This window comes from Paroedura picta, chromosome 15 (assembly GCF_049243985.1).
Source record: "Paroedura picta isolate Pp20150507F chromosome 15, Ppicta_v3.0, whole genome shotgun sequence".
Taxonomy (NCBI): Eukaryota; Metazoa; Chordata; class Lepidosauria; order Squamata; family Gekkonidae; genus Paroedura; species Paroedura picta.
This window is the reverse complement of record NC_135383.1, coordinates 23,345,558-23,358,991: the sequence shown is the minus strand read 5'-3', so window position 1 is coordinate 23,358,991 and position 13,434 is coordinate 23,345,558.

The window sequence follows — 13,434 nt, the reverse complement described above, 5'->3', positions numbered from 1 at the left end:
TTCCTTGACAATGTTTGGACATTCCACTGTTGTTTATGAGATTGATGTCGGCAGCACTGTTACGCAGCGCTCTTATGAGATCAAGGCTCAGTGGACGTCATCAGAAAGTATTTGCACAACCATTGGCTTCAAATTTTATTATGAGAATGTTTTACTTGATTTTATATGTATAGGTTTTTTATCTTTAGCCCTAAAGAAGCCCACCTAGCTTCAACCAGGGCCAGAGCCTTCTTGGTCATGGCCCCCATCTGGTGGAATGAGCTCCTGGAGGGGTTCAGGGCCCTGATGGAGCTAAAACAGTTCCGCAGGGCCTGAAAAAGGGAGCTCCTCCACTAGGCATTTGGTTGAGGCCGAGTGAACAAGCAGCATCTACAGGGCCCCTGCTCCCTCCCGCCTAAAAAAAATTCCACCCCTGTGTTCTGCTCTGGACCTGTCCACATTGTTATAGTTTGCACCTGTGTTACAGTTTAATGTTCATATTATTACTGTTGTATGTAAGTTGTTATGACAGCTAAGTTCTACGTACTGTTTCTACATTTTATGCAAACTGCTCTGAGCCTGAGGGGCAGGTGGTATATAAATATAAATAAATAAACCGCCACGAGCCAATATTTCTGGGAGTGGTGGTATATAAACATCATTATAAATAAATAAATGAATGAATGAATGAATGAATGAATGAATGAATGAATGAATGAATGAATGAATAAATAAATAAATAAATAAATAAATAATAAACAACACTGGCAGAGAGACACTCACAAAATGGGGAGCAAGTTAGTCTTTTGTTGCAGCAGCCTAGTTCTTACCTAGCAAAGAGGTAGAGACCTTTCTGGTGAGTTGAGGGCTTCAAAAGAAACTCGGACCCTCTTCTTTTGAGCATGATTAAGGCCTGATCCCCATGGCATGCACTCTTCACCAGAGCGTTGAACGTTCTCAAGGCAGACCTGTGCCAAAAGCCAAACCTTCTGTTAATGAGACCCTTACTTTTATCACCAGTGTGCTGCAGGGAGATACAGGGGCTGAGCGTTCTGCCAGGGGATGAAACTCTGGAAGTTCTGTTCTATTGCACACATCGGCATAGGATGCTGAGTCTGGTGAAGGATCACTGGGAAACCCCAGTGGGGAGACGGTAGAAGCCTTAAAAACTAGAGGGGGAAAGACACTGAAGAAAAGACACCTAATAGGTCCCAAACAAATTGGCTTTACTAAAAATTGTTCTACTCTAGACCACTGTTTAGCCCTCTATTCTCTTGCAGACAAATATCTTCATACAGGTAGGAAGAAACTCTATGCAGCTTTTGTTGACCTCAAGGGTGCATTTGATTCTATCTCCAGGTGTTTACTAGGGAGAAAATTGCAAGACCTTAATATAGATTCGTGCCTATTACTACTCCTAATGAACCTCCATTCCAACAATACCTGTCAAGTCAAATTTACTGAAAAGGGTCATCTAACAACCCAAATCCCCATCCTGAGAGGAGTTAAACAGGGATGAGTCCTTGCTCCTCATTTATTTCACCTATTTTTACGTGACCTTCCAAAAACCCTTAAACTCATAAATGGTCATCCTCCCAAACTAGATAAACTGCCAATCCCACTTCTTCTATATGCCGATGATACAGTCTTGCTTTCCTATTCCAGAATTGGTCTGAAAAGAGATTTGAACACTTTCTATGAATATTGCCCACTTAACGACCTATCAATTAACTCTGAAAAAACCAAAGTGAGGGTCTTTGCACAGAAGTGGTCCCCCTTAAACTGGTGTATTGGTGGTCATCAAATTGAGCAGGTCAAATGGTTCAAATACTTAGGAATCACCTTCCAACATAATTTGCACTGGACAAAACATAGAAATAGGATTATTTTGTAGGCTAAATGTTTTACTACCCATCTAAACTGTTTTTTCTTCCTCAAAGGTAATCAATTTGTCCTAGCTGCCTGTCGTGTGTTTGACTCAAAAATTCTCCCCCAAATTTTATACGGCATCCCTCTGTGGATCTCAGCTTTTAACAAAAACTTGGAAAGGTTACAGTCTGCCTTTTTCCAGCAGATTTTGGGAACTCAAAATTGTGTCCCTTACTCCTCCTTATGTCTCGAAATCGGCCATAATCTTCTCGAAACTAAGGCCTGGATTTCTACCTTCAAATATTGGCTAAAACTGCATTTTAGGGTTCGCTAAGATAGTCTATTAGCCTATTTATTGAGAGACTCTTTCAAATTTAAATGGTTCTAAACAAGACAGCGTTTGAGAACCTTTATACAGAATCAGTTCAACTCCTGGAAGGGGCAGAGAAGGCAGGGTAAATGAAGGAAGAGGCAGGGAGGGCAGGGCAAATAATGTAAGAGGCAGAGGAGGCAGTGAGGGGTGGGTTGGCTGGAAGGGAAGGGATCGAGTCCCGCACTGAGCACCTGAATGGGATAGGAGGCGTTGGTGTCTTCTGCTGAATGCAGGTCCTCCAGTAGAAATCAATCTCCTTGGGCATGTAGTGCATCGTGTAGGAGATCTGGCACAGCAGCGCAATGGAGAGCATGGGGAATATATCTTTCACAGCCTCTTTGCAGGCCTGCGTAGGTTGTCTCAGGATCTCGTAAACCGCTGAAATGGCCTGGCAGGAGAAGGCAGAAATAATCCCAGCGTTTCTCATCCCACCCAAACAGGATGCTAGACAAGAACTTCCTTGCTGCGCACCTCTCTGCCCTTACGTCTTTGTGATGTAGTTGAGAATCTAACTGTCCAGCCTCAGGGCTTAAGACCAATCTTGGCACTTTTGTTGCTTGGAGGGATGCATCCATGCTTGGGGCAAATGGATGGGGTGAGCAACAGGTCTGTTTTAATTACTTCTTTTCACAACAGGGCATCTGGGAGTGGTGGAAGGCTCGTTAAGAGAAGCGGTCTCAGAAATAAGATGCGGGAGCCACCCAATCGATCAATCAATCCTTTCCCATTTTAACGCTGTGGAGAAAGAGATTCGGCCAGTAGGGCAACAGGGGAAGGGGGCTCCTGTGACGGCCATCACCCCTGGGGAGCTCTCATATAATCACAAGAAGAAGAGTTGGTTCTTACATGCCACTTTTCTCTTACCAAAGGAGTCTCAAAGTGGCTTACAGTCACCTTCCCTTTCCTCCCCCCACAACAGACACCCTGTGAGGTGGGTGAGGCTGAGAGAGCCCTGATATCAATGCTTGGTCAGAACATTTTTATCCGTGACGTGGCGAGCCCAAGGTCACCCAGCTGGCTGCATGTGGGGGAGTGCAGAATTGAACATGGCATGCGAGATTAGAAGTCCGCACTTCTAACCACTACACCAAACTGGCTCTCAAGGGTTCCCCAGGGTGGCTCGAACCGTGAAAAACAATTTCAGGGGCTCCTCCTTTATCAAAAGGTTGGAAAAGGCTGATTTAAACTAAAATCCTTACAGAAAAAGCTTCCCATTTTCTCCATGGCAAATGCATGTCCCATTACAAACTTATCACTGACTCTGCAGTTCCAAATATAAAATGCTGATTGGAAGGGCTTCTGGAGTTCTGGACCTGCCGGTGGACTTCCTGGGGCCCGTGGGTTTTGGCCCGTGGGTGTTGGACAGGATGGGCCATTGGCCGGATCCTGCATGGCTTCTCTGATGTTCTGATGTCTGGGGCAGGGATGGTTTATCTTCATGGTGTTTGGGGGGCAAACATGAGAGGGCTTCTGGAGTTCTGGCCCTGCCGGTGGTCCTCCTGATGGCACCTGGATTTTAGCCACTGCATGACCCAGAGTGTTGGACTGGAGGGGCCACTGGCCTAATCCAACATGGCTTCCCGTATGTTCTTATGCATAGGGAAGGGATGCTGTTTATTCTGGTGCTTGGGGGGCAAGAGTGGGAGGACCTCTGGAGTTCTGGCCATGCTGGTGGACCTCCTGATGGCCCCTGGAGTTTGGCCACTGTGAGACCTAGGAAGTTTGGCTAGATAGGCCATTGGCCTGATCCAGCGTGGCTTCTCTTAGGTTTGTACAATCTTACTGGGGGTCTGAAGTGCTGCAGTCCTCTGCCCCATATTACGACTACGTTGTGCTTCACTTAGGGGCTCGGACTCCAAAGAGCTCATGTTTCCAGGGACACAAAATGCACCCTCTCTGGGAGCTCTCCTGGGTGCTGCAGAAACTAGGGCCAGTTCCACACAATCTATCATCCCCCACATAGTTTTCATTGCCACTCTGGGTTGAGAGGTCTTTGCAATGGCAACAGATCCCCCAAAGCAGCGGTCCCCAACCTTTTTAGGGTTGAGGATCGGCTCTGGGGGTGGGGAAGAGTCAGAGGCTGCTTTTCTCATGTCCTGGTGAGCTTCTCGCTGCGGGGGAGGGGGAGAGGCAAGGGTGGCGGCCTGTTACCGAGCCCTTCGAGGCTCGGTCGCGTGCCGCGGACCGAGGGTTGACGACCCCCGCCCCACAGGATAGATTCCCCTTGCCTTGTCTTGCTGCAAACTCCTTGCCTCAACCCCACCACAATAGGGCTTTCCCAACCTTTATATCAGTCTATCACAGTTGACGTATTGGTACAGTGTTGTAACCATTTAATAGTTCCTCTAAATCCCCAGTTTTCATTTCTTAAAGCCTATTGCCTTTTTCATTGTGTCAACATAAGGGGAAAGGCATATCCCTGCAATCAAACCACATACTTAGTATTTTAAGACACCAAAGCTGGGAATTCAGAGGAACTAGTTGCTAGGTCATCAGAATGCTCTAACATGGTAGGAACATGTCAATTGATGTAGTTTTTTTAAATGTTCATTGGGAGCAGAGGGGAGACTGAGGAAGGAAAATGATGACCCATTCGATGCATGCCCCAAACAAAGGTTATGGCAATTGCTGGTTGTGAGTTTTCCGGGCTGTGTAGTCCATGTGATCTGGTAGTTTTAGTCCCTGGCATTTTGCCAGTCACTGTGGATGGCATCCTCTGAGGTAGAACATGGCAAGATGGATCCACACTGTGGTACAAAGAGATTCTCATCTTGCCATGTCCTGCCTCTGAAGACTGCAGGCTGGAAAACCCACAACAACCAGCTGACTCTGGCTATGAAAGCCAACAGTTCAATGAAGGCAATTCTTTCGGAAAAGATTGTACCGCAGTGGGTAGGGGAGAGATTGTAAGAAGCCGGAGAAAACATGGAAGGTGAATGAAGAGCGGACAAAGGCAGTTGGGGAGAAGGGAATACTTACAGCCAAAGGGTTCAACGTGGCCTTTGTTGCTGGATCTTCAGAATTAGCAGGCTGCTCCAACAGGATGTCCTGCAAGGAGGCCAGGATCTTTCGGGCTGTGTCCGAGGAGCTGGTCAAGGCGCGCCACATGGCTGCTGAGGTGCTGGAAGTTCAAAGCCGCAGGAAGTCTTGGTGGGTGGGATGCCAGCCTGGCTGCTGGACCCCCCTCTCCTGAGTGGAGAATCCCCTCTAGAGCTGTCCCCTCACCTGACTGTTCCATAAATCCATAATAACCCCTGTTATGTGCCCTGACCCAGTTAGCCCAGGCTAGACAGGTTGGAAGAAGAAAAGTTGGTTTTATACCACGCTTTTCACTCCTGAAGGAGTCTCAAAGTGGCGGACAAACACCTTTCCCTTACTCTCACCACAACAGACACCCCTTGAGATTGGTGGGAATTAGAGAGCACAGAGAGAACTGCTCTGCAAGGACAGAGGAATAGGCTGCCTAAGGTGAGCTCCCCCTCACTGGCAGTCTTCGAGCAAAGGTTGGATACACACTTTTTAGGATGCTTTGGGCTGATATTTTAGGATGCTTTGGGCTGATCCTGCGTTGAGCAGGGGTTGGACTAGATGGCCTGTATGGCCCAATTCTATGATTCTATGACAGCCCTAAGAGAACTGTGACTAGCCAAAGTCGCCCAGCTGGCTGAAATTGTAAGAGGAGTAGAGAATCATACTCAGTTCTCCAGATGAGAGGTCACCACTCTTTAACCATTGCCCCATGCAGTTTCTCTTCGTATTTGAACCAGTTGTAGTTCTGGGAGATCTCCGGGTCCCACCTGGAGGGTTGGTGTCACTATCAACTCCCCCTAGCCCGCCCTGAGATCCCGTGGGGCTCTCTCTGTTCTCACCTGTCACATTGAAGGGAGCAGCCAAGGAGGGCGTTCACCGTCTCTTCAGGGAAAGCGTCTCCCAGCAGGCAGATATAGCGGAAGACTTCGTGACGGGCCTGGACATCCGCTATGTTCTCAAGATGTTTGTAGGTGAGCTGGATGCCCTTTGTTGCCTAGGAGAAAGGACAGTAGTTTGCCCTGCGTGCCAAGAACATTTCGATAGAGACGCCTGCGCACCCTCTCTTCCAGTTAGAACAGGCAAGATCTACCATGTGCATGATTCAACAGCATATATAAAGAATACCCTTCAGGGGGCACTGGGAAGATGTCAAGTTAGCACAGTTCAATCAGGAATCAAAGAAAACGGGGTTGCACTTACCTGTAACTGTTGTTCACAAAGTGGTGTTCTGTGCAGTCACACATGGGTTCTGCCACAGAGAATTAACTAGCCAGCTGAAAGCTTAAAAAGCTCCCAAGAGTGCCAGCCCCTCCCCTCACAGAGTGACTTTCCTGCCCAGAGTCATGTGATGTGGGAGGAGCCAACACTCTCCCCTCAGTCCTTCCCCTTTGCTGCTTAAACAATCAATACGTATCGGCCCAGTGGGGATGGAGGGAGGGCTGTGTGACTGCACAGAAGACCACTCGATGAACAACAGTTACAGTTAAGTGCAACCCTGTTTTCATCTTTGTGAGTTCTGTGCAGTGCCACATGGGAGACTAGCAAGATCACTCACCGTGGAGATGGGGTGGGCTATGCATGCAGTATTGATTGCAACACTGCCTTCCCCACCGCAGCGTCCCTTGTGGCATCAACATCCAGGGAATTGTTGTTGTTAGGTGCGAACTCGTGTCCGACCCATCACGACCCCATGGACAATGATCCGATCCGCGAAGCTTTATGTTGGCTAGTTATTTCTCTGAAACAGGCCTGCGATTCCGCAGAACCCACGTGGGACTGCACAGAACCCAAGAAGATGAACCATAGAGTTGGAAGAGACCTCCAGGATCGTCTAGGCCAATTCCCTGCAGAATGCAGTAAGCTTTGTGGCATTTTCAAATCATGTTCTCTGGTGACCTGATTGGCACAGCTGGAGACCTCCTGCTCCTTAGAGCCCACTTAAGAACAGTTAGTCGGACCACTAGGACTCTCTCTCTCTCCCCTCTCTCTCTTTGAACAAAGCTATTTATTCCTTAGGCAGACAGTTATCGGCTCCTTTGCATATTTAAATTCTGCCAACACTTATCTCACAAGGTGGTGGTTGTGAGGATAAAACAGAAGACAGAAGGACTTCCTCATTATAGAGAAAGGCTGGATACAAATAAAGGAGGTGAATAATATACAGATCCTAGGCTTCCTGGGGGAAGGGAAAAGTATGTGCAAGTTCTGGTCACCGGATCGCAAACAGTTCACTGCAGAACAGCAAAAATTGTAGGGGAGGGCAGCCAAGAGGATGAGGAGGGGCTTGGGACCCGTTCCCTAGGAGGGAAGGCTGAAGAGATTTGGGACTTTTCCGTTTAGGAAACAGACAACTAGGGGGAGGGGACACGAGAGAGCTGTATAAGACAACACATAAGATTAGACCTCAAGGGCATCCAGCGAAGCTGAGGTTCAGGATGGACAAAAGGAAAGAGGACTTTTACACAGAGAGTGAGTAAAATGTGGAATTTGCTGCCGGAGGACGGAGTGATGGCCTCAGCAAAAGACAGCTTTAAGGGAGGGTTTGATTGGTTCATGGAGGATAAGTATCAATGGCAACTAGCCGTGGTGACTGAGTGGCACCTCCACGTTAACAGGCACTAAACCTCTGAATCTTAAAGAGGCAACATCAGGGGAAGGCCTCAGCATCTACATCCTCTTGTCCCTCCAGAGGAACCAGCTGGGCACTGTGTGAGACACGAGGCTGGACTAGATGGACCCCTGGTCTGATTCAGTGGGGCTCTTCTGAGGTTCTTATGAAGGCCTTGGCCTCTCTGCCCCGTTGTTGGCTCTCCAGAAGAACTGGTTGGCCCCTGTGAGAGCCAGGATCTTGGAACTGATGGACTAATGGCCCGATCTAGCAGAGCTCTTCTCTTATCAGAGGAAGTCCTTGGCCTCTGAGCCCTGTTGCTGGTTGGCCACTGTGAGAGTCAGGATGCTGGACTAGAGGGACACACACTGGTCTGTTCCAGCAAGGCTCTTCTTACATGTTCTTAACCAAACCAGACTCAAAGGAATTTTGCAAGACCTACTTTGGCAGAAAATGATTTTGGGGGGAAAGAAAGGCGAAACAGGACAAAAACAACAATCAAATGGACATCCCCCCCCCCCGCCTCTTACCTTCACCAAATCGGGCACGGGGCTCCTCAGCATGGTTCTTAGTATGCGGACGGCACACTTGGTGTTGTGGATATTGTCGTGCCTCATGCCTCTGATGGCCATCAGAATGAAATCCATCTGCTCCTCGGGACGGAGCAGTTTCTTGAAAACCTGGAAAGCAGGAGATGAAAAGGAAGCCAACAAGAGGTTCAACCACAGAGCAGGAGGGGGCTTCAGCCAGTGTGCGCATGGGAGGGGGGTAATGTATATTGCCTTGCATCCAGGGATTCACTAGAAGGAATCTCCACACCTACAGGTAAGGTTGCATGCTCTGGACTGGGAAATTCCAGGAGGTTTGCGGGGTGGATTCACAGAAGAGCCGGGCTTGGAGAGGAGACGGGTCTGGCTCTTTTCCAAATGAATACATGAATGAATAAAGATTTCAGGAGAACCAGGTATCCCCCCCCCCCCAGTGGGAGCCAGGATTGTCCAAGGTATTGAGATTCGTTAGAAGTAGCTCTTAAGGCCTTGGCCTCTATGCCCTGTTGCTGGCCCCTGAGACAAGAAGCTGGAGTAGATGGACCTTCACTGGTCTGATCTTTTGAGGTTCTTATGGAGTCCTTGGCCTCCATGCCCTGTTGTTGGCCCTCCAGAGGGACTGGCTGGCCCCTGATTCCCTTCTTCTCCCCACAACAGACACCCCATGAAGTAGGTGAGGCTGAGAGTCCTCTGTGGTAATTGCTCTGCGAGAACAGCTCCATGAGAACTGTGGCTGGCCCAACACTGCCCAGCTGGCTGTGCGTGTGGAGGAGACGTGGGGAACTCAGCCTGATTTCCAGATTAGAGCTCACTGCCCTTAACCTCTATACCAAAGTGGAACTGGGAGGGAAAGCAGGTGCTGGAAGGGAAGGCAGCATGGTGTGGTCCAATCTCATCAGATCTAGGAAGCTCAGCAGGGTCACTACTTGGAAGGTAGATCACCAAGGAAGGCTCTGCAGAGGAAGGCAAAGCCCAGCCACCTCTGCTTCTCCCTTGCCTAGGAAGCCCCTTGCTGACATCTCCATAAGTCGGAAGCTAAGCTGGGGGGAGACCACCAAGGAAGGCTCTGCAGAGGAAGGCGATGGCCAACCACCTCTGCTTCTCCCTTGCCTTGAAACCCCTTTGCTGGAGTTGCCATAGGGTGGAAGTTGATGAGGGTAGGAACTTAGAAGGGAGACCACCAAGGAAGGCTCTGCAGAGGAAGGCAAAGGCCAGCCACCTCTGCTTCCCATTTCCAGAACCATTCAGTTCCAAGTGCAGTCCGGCATCGCCTAACCTCTTGGAGCTTGCAGGCACCTTTGAGATCTTGACTGAAGGTAGCCAATATGGCTGCCTCTGGAGGCGGAGCCAAGCCAAAATGGCTGCTGTAACTTGGTGTTTTGCTAAGACCCAAATCTCACTATGGCTACTTGCATCACATTCAACCACTGGCAAATCACGATCCTTCCAAAGATTCTTCACAGAGTCACAGGATCTGTGTGCCAGCGCCATGTGCCATCTGTAAAGGCATTTCTCAAGGCTCCACTTCTCTACCTTGATCCGTGGCCCTCCTTGCCGCTAGGGGGCTCCTTCTCACAAGGATGCCCACAGTCATCTTGGGAGACCCTGTGTCTCCGGTGTCACTTTGTTAGGAGCACAGGGCTGGCCTCGATTTTATTAAAGAAACAGAAGTTGCCATCCAACTCCAACCGGATCTCTGTCTCCTTATCTTGATTCGCCATTCCTCCCCTTGCAGCCAGCTGGATGACCTTGGGCTAGTCACAGTCCTGTTAGATCTCAGAGCATTTCTGTCAGGGTTCTCTCAGCCCCACCTCCCTCCTGGGCCAGGAGATCTTGGCAGCCGTACCAGGGATCCCCTGCTGCTAAGGTGCTTCTGTGCTCTGAGGGACAGTCCTGCACCATCCCTGAACCCCAAATGTGCAAACTGCAGGATTTGACAAGAATGCAGTCACCATGGTGGCGTAGCTCCCGTCGGAGAACCAGGCCAGCCAGAAGGTCTTTTCTTCTTCCCACTCCTTCATCAGAGCCTGGTACTTCGGACTGTCCACAGTCAGGTTCCTGCCTGAAAGAGGGGACACAGCACCGAGGACTCTCTTAGGACCATCGGGGTCTCTTTCTCTCTCCCCCCACCCCCACATGCCCAGCGGTCGGTGTTGGGATGGCCACGTTTGGAAAGTGTCCCTTCCATTATTCGGATGGAGTGCAGTGATGTAAAAGGATTATTGCAAAAATATAGAATGAAATAAACTGGCATTAATTTAATAATTAAATGTTAGAACATTAAAAGCCAAGATTAAACATCACACCTTAAAATTGTCCAGAATACTTGGGGCAACAAGAACAGTGTGGGAGGCCCAGTCGGAAACGACCGACACAAGAGAAGAAACCTGTGTCTGAAACGGGACCGTCTTAGATGCAGGGCACAGACTTGCTTGCTGCCTTTTTCTTAATTTATTCTGCTAGCAGAATAGACACACAAAATGGTAATTTCTGCCAAACTGCTTTCATCAGTTGTGGCCACAAGAAATAAAAGTCCATGATAAGAGAACGTAATACTCTGTAAATTCTAATCCGGCAAGCTGGGTTTGATTCCCCACATGCAGCCAGCTGGGTGACCTTGGGCCAGTCACAGCCCTGAAAGTGTTGCTCTGACTGAGCAGTTCTCTCAGAGCTCTCTCAGCACCACCTCCCTCAGAGGGTTTCTGTTGTAGGGAGAGCAAAGGGAAGGCAATTGTAAGCTGCTTCGAGACTCGAGAGAAAAAGCGGCATCTAAGAACCAACTCTTCTTCTTCTTCTTCAGTAATATCTGGGCTCTCCCAGCCTCCCCTCCCTCACAGGGTGTCTGTTGTGGGGAGAGGAAAGGGAAGGCAGTTGGAAGCCGCTTTGAGACTCCTAGAGAAAAGCGGCATAGAAGAACCAACTCTTTTCTTCTAAAAATTCTTTAAAAATTCATTTACTTCCCACCAACGAAAACTGCACATCCTTTTTTGTACTTATTCATTCGCACTAACTCTTGTTTATTGTGGCCACAAATGATGAAAGAGGTTTGGCAGAAACGATCATTTCTGTGTGTGGCTGCAAGCAAAGTGAAATTAAGAAAATCAAGCAAGTCTGTGTCTTGCATTTGAAATTGTCCCGTTTCAGACACAGCTTTTCTCTATTATGTTCATCCCACTTGGGGCCCCTAATAGGGGCGGGGTGCTTGTGCGTTCATAGGGGACCGCCCTCAACTGGGTTTCTAGATGGGCAGAGTCAGACAGAGGGGTCAGCGGTTCCTGATGTTAATCCTGGACTTGACCAGTGGGCTGACAGGACAGGGCAAGCAGGGCTCTGATCACATTTGGCGGAGCGTTCCCCCAGGATGGGGACAGCACCAAGGAAGGCCTGGCCGTCGCTGAAGACAGCTTGGTCTCCTCGGAGCCAGGCACCCTGAGCTTACTGGAGCTGAGTTGTTGCAGCCTGGGGCTGAGATTTGGAAGGGCGGGGAGGAGGGTTTGGAGAGGGAGGGGGCATCAGGCACGGCCCTGCCATGCTGTAAAGGAGACGGGGCATTTCTAACTGAGGAAAATCGGCCGGTTCCTCAAGAACAATCTTTCTAGAGGCGCCGTGAGCAGTCTCCTGATCCCTCAGGAACTGGTCAAATGGAGTATCATGTCCAGATGACGGGAGGAGATCGTATTGCTGTACTCTGTTCTAGTTCTGGTTCGGCCTTCCTTGGAGTCCTGTGTGCAGTTTTGGGCACCCCAGTTGAAGAGGGATCTAGACAACCTGGAGCATGTCCAGAGGAGGGCAACAAAGATGGTGAGGGGTTTAGAGATCAAGACGTAGGAGGAAAGGTCGAGGGCGCTTGGTCTGTTTGGCCTGGAGAGGAGACGGCTGAGAGGGGATCTGATAGCCATCAAGTATTTAAAAGGCTGCCATATAGAGGATGGAGCAGAGTTGTTCTCTATTGCCCTGGAGGGATGGACCGGAACCAATGGGATGAATTTAATTCAAAAGAGATTCCGTCTAAACATCCAGAAGTTCCTGACAGAGCTGTTTCTCAGTGGAACAGGCTACCTCGGGAAGTGTTGGGTTCTCCATCTTTGGATATTTTATAGCAGAGGCTGGATAGCTATCTGATGGAGAGGCGGATTCTGTGAAGGCTCAAGGGGGCGGCAGGTAACAATGGGTGAGCGATAGTGTTGTGAGTGTCCTGCATAGTGCAGGGGGTTGGACTAGATGACTCAGGAGGTCCCTTCCAACTCTACTATTCTATGATTCTTTGTCCATAATCTTCAGAGCAGTGCTGGTCCAACCAAGGAAGGGCAGGGATTTCTCTTACACTTGTGCTGCATGACCAGCGTGTACACGTGGTGGAGTCCGTCAGCCGCCCAGAGGGCCACCTCATCGCAGGAGTCGCTGCAGCAGAGGGTGAAACATCCTGCCAGCTTCCCGAGCTTGAGGTCCTTCATTCCCTGGCAAAGGAAGCGAGACGGCTCAGAGACCAAAGTAGCTTCCATGGGCTTGTTTTTATTTATGACCGTGATTTCATTCATACCCTGACTGGGACTCAAAATGGCTTGCATCCTTCTCCTCTCCTCCGTTGTCATCTCACAAAAACCCTGTCAGGCTAGGTTGAGAGAATGCCCCCGACCAGCCTGAGGTCACCCGAAGGGCATCCGTGGCAGATTCCAACCTGGGCTCCTAGATCTCGACTGCATGTCGCGAACCCAAGTAATCCTTGGCGGAACTCCCACCCAAATTCCCCAAATAATTACTGGGGTGAGCCCTGCTTAGCTTAGGAAACCTTTAAAGGTAAAGGTATCCCCTGTGCAAGCACCGAGTGATGTCTGACCCTTGGGGTGACGCCCTCTAGCTGGGTACTCATTTTACCGACCTCGGAAGGATGGAAGGCCTTGAGTCGACCTTGAGCCGGCTGCTGGAATTGAACTCCCAGCCTCATGGACAAAGCTTTCACACGGCTGCCTTACCACTCTGCGCCACAAGAGGCTCTTAGAAAACCTTTATCCAGCACCAACAATTCT